A 12,549-nucleotide genomic window follows, 5' to 3' on the forward strand; every position below is an offset into this window, starting at 1 on the left:
TGTTGGAAAGTCAAGAGAGCAGCACCATTAGCTGCAGCAAAACAGGTTTGCTGTTGATATACAACAGTGGCCAGGTCCATAGCTGCTTATAACTTACCATGTTAGTACTCATAGCTGCTGGAAGGACTCTAGTTTGGGTTGATTGATTCTCTGCATTGAAAGTCCTGAAAGAAAAGTGAGACAAAACTTCAGTGGAAGCAGAGCATTTCTATGCAAATCTGGGATGTACAGAATTTCCTATGTACTTGGGTTATTAAAGAAAATATGAGCTGCTTTCCCTCCCCAGATGCTGAGGGATGAATACAGAGGATAGCTTGGATTTGGTGAAGTCAGCGTACATCTCTCTGGGTCCAACAGTGTCTCCTCTAGACTTGGTAGAAGAGCTGTGTAAAGCAATGGGAGTTGAAGGAACACTGCTGTTACATGCTAAATCTCAAGTGGGGTGCAGTGATGTTTGTGTAGAGGACATTCTGGAGATAGGGCATTTCTAAAGCACATTCACCTGGAAGGTCCTATGCTCTGGATTGGTACCTGACTGTGTTTTGGGGAGCTGCTTTATGTAGGTGCTCGGGGGTAGGACTAGTCCTCCCCAAGTGAAGCTGGCTGTCGTGCTGAAAGCATCCATAGGCGAGTTGGATCTTGTCTTCTGCCCTTTCACAGCTGTGTTGGGTGCAGTCTTGGCATTGTCAGCCTTTGCAGCTCTGTCACCCCCAACATCACCCAGCTGCTTGGCAAAACCATGCCTAGCCACTGAAGCTGCACTGCCTTAGCTGCTCCTGTGGGATCCCTGAGGTCTTCTGTGTGTTTCCAGTCTGAAAACACTGCAAGTCAGCCTTCCTGCAAGCGCAGGCTCCTTAATTTCTACAGTTACCTGCCTGCTTCATCCAACCTGTAGTTTGGAAGCTGTGCAAAAAAGCATAAATCACTCTTATGTGAGATGCTAAAGCATCACTCCTGGTATTGCTATTAACGGCTGTGCCATTTTTTGGAGTTGCTGCAAGCTGCCCCCAGGCATCTGTACCCAGGGGATTTGGGTGCTCTCTGCCCTTCAGCTCTGCTGCCATCAGCCCCAGGGCAGGGGGAGGTGTGAGGTTGGAGGAGCAGGGATACAAGTCAGTTATTTCTTTACTGCGATGAAGGGAGGATTTGCTGTATGCAGTAGTCAGCACACATTTTTTAGTATGTACCATGTTGGTCCATTGCAGTTGTGTAAAAGAAGTGTAAGCTGTCCAGTGTGGGATTCTGCACTGATTAAGTCCTTGGGGTCCAGTCAATGGGATCTGCTCAGATCCCCCAGCTAGACAATCTAGCCCAAGGAATTTAAACTATTATTTGCCTCCTGATGGCGTCATTAGCAAATGAACTTTTGACACTGGCTCTAAAGCAGAGCTGGTGGGAAGAGATGGGCTATTCCAGCCATCTTAAACCCTGCTCAAAATGGAAAAGCAGCTGCTGCAAGAGCTGCAAATGCTGGGGCCCTTCTTCCTCAAGGGCTCTGTCAGGACCTTTTGAAATGACATTTCCACTGACACCACATCAAATTCTGAGACAGATGAACAGTGATATTCTTTTTCTCAGAGAGGATTTTTGAGCAGAGGAATGTGGGTAACAAGCACTCAGTGTCACAGCGAATGGAGCTGCCCTGTGGAAAACCAGTTTCTTCACCAGCCGGTTGGTGCTTAGGCTGGGTTTGATGGTTTGAGTTAAATTGATTCTTGCGGCCAATATGTGGATTCAGTGTTCAGGCAGAAACTTGCAGCCTTGGAGGAAATCCAGCCTATCTTCCCAATTGTGCTTGCAATAGCTGAGCATAAGCAGGTGTTCATGTTGCAAGGAAAATGGGAACTTCGTGATGCTGTGAATTTTGGGAAGGAGTGCCTGGCAAACACAGCTGGGCTTTCCCAGAGTGTGATTTACTTTGGGCAGCCAAAGGCTGATTGTGGGGAGATGCTGGAGAGGATGCTGAGCAGCCAGCCCCATGAGGACAGGCTGCTGCACCTGCTGAATGTTTGCGGGTTGGTTCCCAGTGTTGTTCAGCAAAGTGCAATGAACGGGATTGCAGGTTAAAAGCAAACACCAGAGAACAGAGAACTTCAGGGAGGCTGAAGTTGCATGGAGGTGTCACACATTGCCCATGGAGGGCTGGTGATCCTGTGGTAGAGCTCTCCCCATCCTCCTTCTGTGTTCTCACACTCAGGTTTCCAGTGAGCACTGACAGATTCAGCCAAGTTTTGCTGGGTAAACTTGGTCCAACCTGTCTGAAACTGGACCCACTGGTAGGCTCTGCCAATCTGATTAAACCTAACCAAACCTGTCTGAGAGCTGCAGTCACCGTTCTGGCTGCCTCCATCCTTGTTTGTGTTCTGGTCCAGACCCACGTTTAGGCTGGTTTGGCTCTTCTGGCTTTGCCAAAGTGATGCTGTGTTTGGACAATGGGATACATTTGACCTTGATTCTGCTGTTAGCCACCATCCCATGGCTGTGATGTTGTCACAGAGCCAGCCTGGCTGTTTATCAAAGTGTATTGGAGTAAATTCTGCAGTGATGTCACCATTAGGCAAATCCTCTAGATTCTGCTGGTGCATGTTTGGAGCTTTCAAGGGGGTTGAGCAAGTGTGGTGGAAAAGGATTACAAATGGGCAGGAGCTATTTGGAAATGTGTGTTCTGTAATAAAAGAGGCATTGCTGGCAGCCATCCTCAATCATCTTTAGGCATTAATTCTGTAAGCAATTTAGCAGAGGTGCTGCTCGCTGAATCCCAGGGGCAGTGTGTGTTAGTGGGCAGGCTGACCAGCCTCCAATTAAGTTCACTTGGTGTTGCAATGGAGATGATGTACGGTATGATGCCTTAAAGCATCTGCTTAGTGGGTGATCTCAGAGCTATGCCTTCTGGTACCGTTCCCTTGGGTTTAACTTGACGTTTTGACCTATATAATATGTTTTCCACTCTAACTTAAAGCCGTGTCAATCAGAGCTGTACACACATATCTATAGGTAATTTGAGGAGTGGTGGACGTTGCTGGATACTTGCCAGACCTGGGTTAGGACACTTAACTTTGATACCTGTAGAGACAGTGCACTGCTGTCACGTACCTGCTGTGAGACCCAGGCTGTGGCCAGGCAGCAGCCCAAGGGCCTATGGCAGGGCTCAGCTGTCGGTATGAAGGGCTCAGAGGAGGCGCAGTGTGGGTGATTCGGGTAGGAAGCGGCTGAGTTTGCTGCATTATTTGATCTGCCCAGCACGGAGCAGACAGCAGGTGGCACCAGCACCCTGCTTCTCACCGAATGGGAGCTGTGATACTGAGCATTGAAGCTGTAAGGATAAAGCCACTGCTGGGGGTCCTTAACATTATTGTTGCTTTTGCTATTTAAAGGTACTCAGTATCTCCCTGTAGCTCATAAACGCACTTCTGTGTGTCCCGGCCAATCCGGTGATATGCAGCGTTCCCCTTGTTGCAGTGTGTGCTGTGAATACCATCCTTGTTCTGGGAGGGCACGTTTTCTGTCCTGCATTTCTTTGGTAATACTCTGCTCTTAAAGGATTTAATACAGTGTTATGTTGCATTGCACACACTGATATACGCATTGTATTAATAGTATCACAGTGTGGTAGGTCCTTGGCAAACGTGCATTTAGTTCCAACATCTTCAGCTGGGGGCAGACTAATAAAAACACAGACATGAGAAGTAAGAATATAAGTCCTGGCTTATTCGTTTTTGAGTATGTAAGTACAGATAAGTAAAACTTCTAAGGCAGTTTTTGGGGTCCTGGTGCACACCTGCTGCAGTAGGAGTTTGGATGTGCTGATTGCTTTAGCATCCTCTGCATTGCTGAGTGGTTGCAGAGCTGTGGGTGAGCAGGGACAAGTGCTGCAGCCTAATGTGCAGCTCCATGGCTTGGTGTGGGTAATCATTCCCTTTGAATCGTTTATTGAGGAAGGATTCCTGCAACAACTGCTTGTATCAAACCCTCTTTCAGCAGCTAATGGAAGCTTAAATCCTTACAATGCTGGTGTGCCATTTCTCTTAATTATTGCCAGCAGCTCTGCAATTTGGAGAGCCAAGCCTCATGAAAGCACAATTACTCTAACTCTTGCAAAGATGGCATGTGATAATTTCCTATGGCAGCGCTGACAGTTTGGTGCATTTGCTTTCCAGAATGTGGTGCATGAGCTTTAGCTAATGTGTGCGAGAGCAGGCGGCCTGTCTCAGCTCTGGGGGAGCATAGGGAGGAGACCTGCTGCTGCTCTCCTTACACACACGTGTATACATGGCACTGCAGCATGGCACTGCTGCTCAGAGTGTTGGGCTGCCCTGTGCTAAATGCTCCTCAGCTCTTCCCCAGGGAGGTATCAGCACTGCTATTGCTTCATGGCAGAGCCTGGGCATGAAATCCAGTGTTGAGGAGGTTTAGCAAGGAGAGGGAGACTGAAGAGATGGGAGGAGAAACCACATTCATTAATGGGCTGATGTTGGACTGTGCTTTCCCACCTGCCTTCTGGTAACAGGAGAATGCAGAAGTTCTGAGCAGAGCTTTACTTTATGTTTGGCAGGTTTGTCTGTACGTAAATCCATACTTTACCTTGTGGGAACTTCTGGCTGGTGGGGAAAAGCTTTTAAGTTGTCAGGTCAGATCTGACAGAGTCAGCAGTGAGCAAAGCTGTTGGGACATGGAGCCGAACAGCTGGGCATTCCATCTTCCCGAGCATTGTCCTCTGGGCAGCATCCATATTTCTGCTTGCCTTCTTTCCCTGTATCTCTTGTTCTGGCCTGTTATTTGCAACCTTCCCCACTGCTTTGCTCTGGAGCTGTGCTGCTGGGTGAGCTGTGAGCTGTGCTCCCATGGGCTGCTCCACCAGCACCATCCATCATCTGGGCGCATGTGGGGAGGAGAATGGCTGCAGAATGGTCTGCAGGGGGATCTGAGTGCCCACGTCCATCAGAGTTTAGTGGGAAATAACAGCTCGAATTCCTGCTGGTGTACTTTGGAAATCTTTCTAAATCAAGTACCAAAAATCAATGCATTGCAAGGCTCCCAGCACGTAGTTCTGAACCCATTAGGAGGAGATTTGTTCTAATTTTAAAAATCTTCCTATTTTAAAAATCTTTTGAGTGCGTTTTGAAAACATTTTGAACATGTGTTATCTGCCAGGAGGGGAGCAATTAGATCAAAAGGAAGATTACCTTGTGTTGCTTAATTGAGATGGATCGAATTGTTTGCCGAGGGGAGATATCTACGAAGCACATCTAAGTGCAGAAGCCAAAATGAGAATTGGTCTCAGCTGTTCTGCTCCCGTTGACAAATGTGTATTTATGCAATGCATTCCTTCTCATATCTTGATCACACTGTGCACACACGGGGCGTGAGTTAATGCTGCTGGGAACTGCGGGGTGGTTATCTGTGAGCCTGTGTAAGCACAGGGGTCAGCCTTTACTCTCATGTCCCATATGTAGCCAGGTGTACTTGTGTGGTTTTGTAGCTGTGTAAGGAGGAGAAGCATCCTCAATTGGATGCAGTGCCCCAGTGTCTGGGGTAATTTGGGGTTCAGGAAGCTGTAACTCAATGTGTGTGTCGCAGAAATGGAGTCTGTCCAAGAGGGACCTGTCGGGTGGGGTGTGATGGGGCACCTGCCGTGGAGATGGGGCCTGGTGGTAGGAAGCAGCACCTGGAAATGAGCACAGGGGAGAGCAGGGCAGAGGAGGATGCTGCCTCCAGGTTCTGTTGCTGGTGCTTGGTTTCACTATAGGTGGAGGATAGTTCATGTTGATCTGTATGATGTATGAATGGTGCTTTAATTCGTGCTTCCACGGTCAGCAGTTATAATTAACTGTTGATGGCAGGTTCAGTTACAGTGCAGGACTGCACTAATTATAAGTCCTGGCATTTCATGGGTGGCAAACTCCCCGTTAGCGGCAGGCTGTGGTTACACAGTGAATGTCTGCAGTGCTCTGTAATGAGAGCACAGAGAGCAGAAGGAGCAGTGTTGCAGCAGTGCTGTGACTGCTGTGCCCTCAGCTCAGAGCTGCTGCACTGGAGAGCTGGGAAAGGGTGAAGGCACAGAGGCTGACACCCACCAGAAACTCTCATGGAATCAAGTGTGAAGAAAGGAAGAACATCAGCTCACGTCTCCCTCTGTGGCTGCTGGAGATACAGAGATTCACACTGCTCTGTTCAACTTCACTCTGGTGCAACAGTTGTTTCCCTATTGCTCAAAATGGGAGTCGTTTGTGAATGCTGTACAGCTTTCACCTTCATAATATCAGGCAACGAGTCGTGAATGAGTGTTGTTTTTTTAATGCTGTGCTTTGTGGAGGTTTAAGCTAAATCTAGTTTGTGTTCTGTAGGACAGGTTCTCTCACCTCAGCTTCTGTGGCTCAGTTTTCCCTGCTGATGCTGCTATCCCCAGCTGCAAGCACACATCACCTCCGGGTAGGGGCAGGTAGGGAAGAAGCATGGCCTGCCTCTAAGCTCTCTGCTGCCACCAGGCTTATGACAGCACCCCTCAGGCTGTATCATCTGTCCCTGAGCTGCTCCACTCCCTATTTCAGCTGCTGGCAGCTGTTTGCTGTCATTAGAGCTTCTAACTTGAGCATGGGAGTGGCAGTGCTGAGATGCTGCTGAGTGGCATTTTGGCCAGCAAGTGATATTTTGTCATGCAAGAGTTGTATGCACAAAGGTACACCGAAGGCTTTTGCTTCTAATTAAATCCTCGCATGGAACCTGCAGAGCTATTTGGACTACGGAAGCAGAGCTGCAAAATATGGGGTTTTTTTTAAGTCTGTGTACTCTGGTAATACAGCCAGTGGCATTTGAGGCTTTATTGGCTGTCAGCTGTCCCTCTCTGATCCTTTCTTGTCTAAGGAAGGTAGTTGTTGGATGCAAATGCATGGGTTTTGAGTTGTGAAATTCATGTTTGTACCACTAATCACTTGAAAAATCTATCTCCAGACCTTCGTTTGTTAGGAGCAGCTGATTAGCTGCCCCTCTGTACTTTTTCCCTTTTAATAAAACCCCTGAGTCAAACAAGAGAAGGGCTATAATTAAGAAGCACTTACTTTCCTTTTCCTGTGACATTCTGGCAAATGCTGCCTGGCAGGAGCAGGGCAGAAAAGCCTTTGCAGCACTTGCACAAGCCTGAGCTGCACCTGGGTGGGGAATGGGGCGGGGGGTGCAGGTGCTTTGCCCCTCTTTGCACCAGCACAGGCAAATATACTCTGATTGCTGCTCTGTTGGTTCTGCAGCACACCCTGTCCGTGCTGAGCTGTCCTGGCAGGATATGGTCGACTTTCACCTGTTAGCAAACTGTGACGTGAAGGTGACAGCCATGCAGAGCTGGGCGCCAGGTTTCCCTGTGCATCTTCCTCCATGGCCCCTCATAGATGATGATGATGATGATGAATGACTCAAAGGTCTTTCATTATCTTTTGCTATTCTCCTACCTAACAGAAGGTAACACAGAGGTCAGCATTTTGTGCTTTGGGGTTTTACCCTGGAGAGTTTTGGCTTGAATAGTAAAAGATAACTCCAAAGGCCACAGAAATAGATATATTAAAATCCTAAAGATTCATTCTTCTCTGTAGTTCCTTCACTGTTCAAAAGTACCAAACACAATTTGGTGAGCAAGGCCATAGGTAGAAGGTTGTTCAGTGAACAAAGTTGAGGGCTTTGTTTTTTTTTCCTGTCCACTCATTCTGCTTTCTAAATAACCACATATCAGCCATCTGACTTGGAAAACATTTTTAGCATGAAAAATTAATTAGATACAATCTAAGCATGATATGACCTTGATTTTCTCCAGTGCCAAGAATAGTTTGTACACAGGAGCTGCTGGGAAATATGTCAATAAGGTCATCACTCCTCTTAAAGTTTGTATGGAATTAATCTTTTTCTCTCCCCCCAAAGCACACAGTACTCCTGAGCTGGAAGCTCTGTACGGGCAGTGCCTGCATTGCCCAACCGGCCCAGCCCAGCATGTGCTTCAGGTGTCAGCCATACAGCCTGCTGCCTTGGCCAAACAACGGAGGCTAATGGAGGCAGATTGGGGGGGGTAATAGTTTTACAATGTGGACAAATAATTATTAAGAACTGAAGCAATTCCATCAAGCCCTGAACTTGTGACTGAGCTGAAACTTTAACCCTGGTCTCTGGAGATAAAGACAAACTGTCAATACAGTTAAAGAGAGAGATATAGAAGGACTTCAGGTCATTTTTTCTTCCTTCTTTTCAAAACCAAGAAAAGAAGTGATTTTTTAATAAATTCACACTCTCAAAGAATTTTGCAACGTTTCAAGAGCAAAACACTTCCTAGGGAGATCTGTATATTGCAGCGATTTCCCTAAGAAGGATCAAGAAGCTATGTATTGCTGTGCCTCTAACTAAGGACAATATCCAGACTAATGCATTTCTGTTGTTTTTCCTTTGTTGTTTTGCTGTTTCCAGATGATGTGAAGGTGTTCAGCTGTACCTGAAAGCACGCTGTGTAATGAAGCACGACAAAGCACTTTAGTTCAGCCCTGCTCTACACTATGGGATCAGTCGGCTGTCTGGCTTGGGAAAGTGGAATCGTCTGGATTACTGAAGTGCAGATCTCTCTGGGAGCTGCAGTGGCTGCTGAATGTTTCTGGAGTGCCGTGCTCTACTCACATGTCCTTCACAGCAGCTTGCTGACAACTCTTGACACGAGACAGACACAAATCAATAGCTTGTTGTTAAATGTTAGTGAGATGGAATTTCAGGGAGCCTTCATGTTAATGTCATTTGGCACTTATGTGGAATGAACATCGGGCAAAGCAGGCATGAATTTGGCTCCAAGAGTGATACAAAGGCGATCCTGGCATCCCTGTAACTGTCTAAGGTTGGTTGTGTCTCCATTTTGCTTAGTGCTGGGGTATTGCTGCTCCTGGGACTAATTCCTTCCCAGTGTCTCACAAATTATAATTTCTGGAGTCCTCACCATGCCAGAATCATGGGCTGTCAAAAACTAAAGTTCTTCATAATGTGTGTGTGAATGGCTGAGTGCCTTTTGTGCAAGTTAGTTTTTATCTGTCCAGGCTATGAGCTCCCCCTGACCTGAGATCAGAGACTTGGGGTGGGAATGCAACCCTTTTTCACTCTAGTCTTGAGCCTCTCTTTACTAAGTGTAGCTCTTGGTTGTTGTCAAAACTGCAAGCTGACACTGGTGGTTCTTTGTGTCTCACAGGTGCTCTCTGGAAAGTGGGTGGCTGTGCATGAAGAGTAAACTCATCATGGTCCGGGGTCATTGGATTTGTGCAGGTACAGGTGGGTTTACAGTACGTGTGTGACAAGTCTGAGGCTTCCCAGAAAAGATCTGTGCATTGCCAGTGATGAGCACAGACATATAAGCAAAATCTCCAATTCTACCAAGACAAAAACCCCAGGGAGGCAAAGGATGAGCCCAGTAAAACCTCAGCTGTTTGGTAGCCTGCTACTTTCACTGGTAAAATCACATGGCTTTCCCAATGGAGACAAAGTTTATCCATTGATTTCCCTTGCTTTGTAGCTGTTGTTAATTTTTTAATTAAAAAATGACTCAAGTGAATGGAAACACCTTGTTTGACCTAGAGGCTATAGCTGCTGAAAGTCCCTAATTCTCCCCCACCCTCCTTTGCCTCCCCAATCAAAACTGTAATTTGCATTGTCCTGATTAGTAAACTTAAATTATGAGTTGTAAAGTCCTGGTTCTGGGCCATTGCATCATGTCTATGTTCTTGCTAAATACTGTGAGAAGCTTCGTCTTTGCTCTTTCCCATTAAGGGAGTGGTGGAAAGAAGGAAGCAGAGCGAAACTGAGGGTCCTGGTAGAGCCAGCAGGGTTCTGAAGGCTGACTGTGCTGCTCCAGCTAGAAATGGGCAACAAGATTTCAGATGGGACTAATCTGTTTCCTGTGTATTTGGGGATCTCAGGCTGGGTAAAACCTTTTTCTGTTTGTAATAGCTCCAGATGATGACACGTTTCCTGCCTTTGATCCTACAAGCCAAGTGCTTTATGGTGTATTCAGTGCGCTGGTGAGTGCAACTTAGGTGAGATTTGTGTCTTACCTACAGCTGTGGAGATTTGAGGCAATTTGTTGCTATACAAATGAGATGTTCTCTGCACCTTTATCATTGTTCCTGTGAATATTTAAACCTTTCAAGGCTTTTTGACCAGGACTGGAAAGCATTTACTTTTGCAGGAGGGTGGCTGCTGAGAAGTTAAAACCAGGTAGTAGATTAATCTTTATGCTGAACAGTAAAGAGGGTGGTTTTTATATAGCCCAAACCGTCTGCTTTGAGATGTATAATCAGCCTACCAAAAATCCTCAGAAGCCTATGAAATTCAGCAATTTATCTAGAAGTTAATGTGTTCAGGTAAGCTGATGTTTTATTTGTAGTGCTGACTGCAGCTGACACTGGTACATGGGGAACAGGATATGGAAGAGTTGCCAGCAGTGGGTTTTTCACCAGCTTTGCTGGCTGTTCATTGTGTGGGACATACCTTTGGGCCGTGAAGAGGCACGTTGTGCTGATGGAGAGGGTCAGGGAGAGGACTTAGTGCAACCAAGGATGAGAGAAAAGGTAGATAAGCAATAAATCCTGCAGCTGTGGTGCAGAGCCTGGAGGCGATGTGGAAACTGCTGTAAATATCAGCCAGGGACTGCTGGAAGGGCTGGAAATGGGGGCCACATTCTTTGTGTTCCTGTTCCATGCAAGGCTCATTCAAAGCCATCTGCAGCTTAGGAGCAGAATAGGCATATCAGTGCAGGTTTCCAGTAAGCAGATGCTACCTGTCCTGGGGCTCAGCCTGCAGGAGCAGTGGTGTCCAGATGTGTTTCCAGATGTTGTGCCTGTTGTCACTAGACAGACCTAATGAGAGTCTGTATATCAGTGCACATGAGTTTCCTACCAGCTGCATCAACTGAACTGTAGTGGATTTGAAGGCTGATGCTACAGTGCATGGTAGAGATATAGGGGAAAAAAAAAAAAGACCAGGAGAGCTTGTTTGGATGATGAGAATCCAGAGATTCTGAAATTTACTGGCATCTATGTTTTATATTTAATAATGCCAGGAGGATGGTTGTCAAATCTCATCTGAAGGAATATGTGTCAACCTTTTACACTGACTTTGTTTTACCTTTAAAGCAATTGAGCTGCTCCTCAAGGCAGGTATTACTTGCGTGCCACCTTTAGCACAATCAGATTAGCCCCGTGTTTACTCTAAAAGCCAAAGCCTGGATAAACGCTCGACATTGAAATGAGATCCCACGCGTGGTGCACAAAGCCTGACCCTGCTCCCTCGCCCCATCTTGGAGAGGAGTGTGCTCCCCATATGGTGCTCCTGCTATGCCTGCGCTATTTCTGGCTTCAAACACTGGAATTGGAATGGTCGGATTTTAAAATAAGGCTTTGATCCTACCAAGATGTCTGCTGCCTGCACCGTGGATCTCTTTTGCTGGTAGTCCAGCCAGTGCTGTGCCATGCACTCTTCAGGCAATCCCTGCCCGTCCTTCCAAATGATGCAGGTCCCACACTGGGCTCTTCTTCCTTTCCCAGTTCCAGAGACCAATATCTAACCATGCTGCTTTTTCTCCTTCTTTTCTGACAAGCATGTGTGCCTGGATCTGCACATGCTTTGATGCTGCTTATCCAGCTGGAAAGAGAACACATCTATAGTCTGGGCAGTGAAGTGGGTCTTCACTTCTTGAAGTGCCACCTAGAGTCTGGGCGTGGAAGTTGGGGGTCTGATCTTCTTCCAGGTCTCTTAAGTTTGGTTTGTTCCAGCCCTGCCACCTGCAGCTCTCTGTTCTCCTCATGCTTTTGGCACTTGAGCCACTTTGATGCAAGTGCCTTTGAGCTTTCTCTTGGGTGTCAGTGCCAACTGCGGCACACAGGCACAGGAGTTCTCCCTATTTCCAGCAGTGGTGGCAGCTGATGTTTTTCCCAGACTCCCCAGTAACCGAGGGCAGATCAAACATGTGATAAGAGAAACTCAACAAACAGAAAATTATTCTTTTCCTTTCAGTGTTGGAGGGATTGCAGCTCCTTGGCTTCTTCTTTTGAAGTTTTAATTAGGCAAATTTATGATTGTGCACTGAGCACAGGGGGTTAGGAGAGATGATCTCGAGGGGTCCCTTCCCATCCTCATCACTTCTGTGATCCCACTTGTTTTTAAAGCCTTCTTAAACGAGCAGATTGAGTGTTTTTTCATCTTCTCCACCGGTACAAGTAGCTGATATTTCTCAGCACTAAAGGTACTGTAACTCTTAATTATATTGACTGCTCATAATATTTCTCTGTTCACAACCTCTTTTGTTCCTAACTTGCTGCTGCAATTTCCCAGTGCTTTTTGCACAGCTGCTGCAGATCCCCTCTGTGCAGAAATGTACAGAAAGTGGTTTTTTTTCTGTTTTGTTTGTTTATTTGCTTTTTTGTTTTAAACACCAGCTGCCCCACTGAGCCTCCTGTCAGAACCTGAGCACCTCTACAACCTTAGCAGATCGTGTATTTCCATTTCGGAGTGAGGCCAGGAGCCAAATCTTCATGAGAAAAAAAG

The 12,549-nt window shown here is 46.6% G+C and overlaps 1 long non-coding RNA gene across 1 annotated transcript in view; it reads left to right on the plus strand.

Annotated features, from left to right (window-relative positions):
* The window catches only part of LOC146752270 (uncharacterized), a 31,798-nt gene extending 22,106 nt beyond the window's left edge, over positions 1-9,692 (plus strand). The window contains exons 3-4 of the long non-coding RNA XR_014940702.1: positions 8,440-8,854; positions 9,200-9,692. This is a non-coding gene — a long non-coding RNA (uncharacterized LOC146752270). The remainder of the gene's footprint in view (positions 1-8,439; positions 8,855-9,199) is intronic.
* Positions 9,693-12,549: the final 2,857 nt, after the last annotated feature.

This window comes from Coturnix japonica, unplaced genomic scaffold (genome assembly GCF_054131305.1).
Source record: "Coturnix japonica strain WE unplaced genomic scaffold, WE-NBRP24 Scf048, whole genome shotgun sequence".
NCBI lineage: Eukaryota > Metazoa > Chordata > Aves > Galliformes > Phasianidae > Coturnix > Coturnix japonica.